Genomic DNA, 2505 nt, shown 5'->3' with positions numbered 1-2505 from the left:
TGTAAATTTTGTTTTTTTGTAACTCCCATTTTGTTTTTTTGCATGCATTGTCGAGACACTGATGAGAACGAGCACACAGTGCACAATAAGGGGGGAAGGAGACAATAGGGGCATGAGAGGGAAGGGCAAAACAGTGGGGAACAGAGACATGAGGAGATCTGTGGAAGGGAGAGGGATGGGCAGGGAAAACGCAGTGCACAAGACGGTACTACAGGGGAGTTTCAGGAAGGAAAGCAGGGAATTTGAAGGAGGAGGGGTTGGGGTGGATTAATGGGGTTAGAAGAGATCAAAGTTTTGGATGGGGGAAATGAAGAGGTGGTGGTGAACAGCTGTTTTGAAGGCCTGGTGGGAAGAATGGGATTGAAGAGAGTGTGGGAGTTTATTCCAAAGGTGGGGAATAAGAGGAATGAAAGAATGAAGGGAAGCAGTGATTCATGATTTTGGTAGTTTTATAAGAAGCGGGGTTGCTGATTGAGCTTGAGCACCCTGCAGAAATATGGAGGGGACATATCACAGACAGGGCAGGGGAGTGGGGGGGGGGGCGAGACTGGATAGGAGACGGTAGAAGACAGAAAGACCAGCGACCTGCTGTGGTGAGAGAGAGTGAGAGGCCCAACAACTCAGCCTCACTGTGGGAGTTACCAGTGATCCTAAATGCCTTGGTTTCCACAGCGTGAAGTCGAGAAAGGTGAGAGGCAGGAGCACCAGCCAATGGGGAGAGCAGTACTCCATCAGGCTGTGGACAGAAGCTTTGTATGTGGTCAGGAGCTCAGGTGGGCCAAGGAAGGACTTTTCACGATGCAAGATTCCCAGTCGGTGACTGGCTTTGGAGGCCAGGTTGGAAATGTGGCTTTCTCAGGAAAGAGCATGGCAGATAGTGATACCAGGAAGCTTGAATGAAAGGACTTCTTCCGGAAGATTGTTGAGAAAGCAGATGGGGGGAGGGCTGCACCAAACGGTCCTTTTGGAGAGACATAGTGAGAGTGTGGTATTATTGTCATCTTGCCGAAGAAGCTGCATAAAGCAAAAAAGAAAGTCTATACAGCTGTGGAGGAACTCTGGGAGGGGTTTGAAACAGCCGAAGGCTCAGCTTTGGTCGCTATTTCATGTTTGATTTATGCAGCTCCTTTGGCAAGAAGAGCATGGGTGGAGTCGATATATTTTTTTATCATCATCACCACCAGGGTTTAATTGATTAGGTGACAGCTGATTGGTTATTCACTCTATTCACAGGTGAGGGATGTGGGAGGGTCTTGCTATCATATATATATATATATATATATATATATATATATATATATATATATATATATATATATATATATATATATATATATATATATTGACTACTTTCCACATTTGCATGTGGTACATACATGCTTGGGAGCCAGGTTAGTTTGCATTGCTGTCTGTACTGTTACTAATGATTTGACAATAAGCGATGAACCTGGTCCGGCAGATGAAGGTGTGTGTAGCATTGGGATTCTCTGTGTGTACTATGTGTGAATGCCTTTATTGGAGTACAGGAACTCTGAGAAGAGTTTTTAAACAGCCAAGAGTGTAAAACTAACCTGGTTGCTTTATGCAGTTTCTTCAGCAAGAAGAACAAGGTCAGAGTTGATATATATATATATATATATATATATATATATATATATATATATATATATATATATATATATATATATATATATATATATATATATATATATATATATATATATATATATATATATATATATATATATATATATATATATTAGCGGGGTATGCTTACACCTTCTGCAAGCATATGCGCCGTGCTTTCCCATTGTCTCAGCGGTCTTTCACCTGCATTTGATTTTTTTCCAATTATTGATTTTCATTTATTTTTTGCATCGATTTGTATTTTCATCTAGTGATGATTTCTGATGGTTCTGTGATTTCTACTGGTGTAACAGCTTCAATGTGCATTGGCTTGCAAAATGTAAGCATTCTACATCACCTGGAAGGTACTGATCTTTAATATCAGTCAATGAGGTAAATGAGTGGTTTGAAAGAGATATATATATATATATATATATATATATATATATATATATATATATATATATATATATATATATATATATATATACATTGTTACGAATTTGGGAATTCGATTGCACACAACATACAGGTTCCTTTAGTCAGTCATGTCGATAAGTGCTTGTTCCCTAGATAGTTCACCTTCCATTGTTTATTTGGCAGAAATCGAAGTGCACTGCGCGATTTAATTTAATAGTTAGTGAGCGAACACAACACAAAGGAAGACGCCCCTCCCCCTCTTCTGCGAAGAGGAAGAAGAGCCCTCCCGTCCTGAATCACGGGACATCAACAACTCCCTCCTACACGTGGTTGAGCGGGGGATGGAGCACGAGGGCATGAGCCACGCCGGGAGTGGGGGAGGGGGCGGAGAAGAATGAAGAAGAGATCCTCTGCTTTGTTCGGGCTGGTATTTCAGTAGTAGGGCTTCAGGTACTGCTT

The sequence above is a fragment of the Eptatretus burgeri genome, chromosome 9, assembly GCF_056783735.1.
Source record: "Eptatretus burgeri isolate ZD-2024b chromosome 9, Ebu_testis_v1, whole genome shotgun sequence".
Taxonomy (NCBI): domain Eukaryota; kingdom Metazoa; phylum Chordata; class Myxini; order Myxiniformes; family Myxinidae; genus Eptatretus; species Eptatretus burgeri.
Note: the sequence above shows the minus strand (reverse complement) of the source record.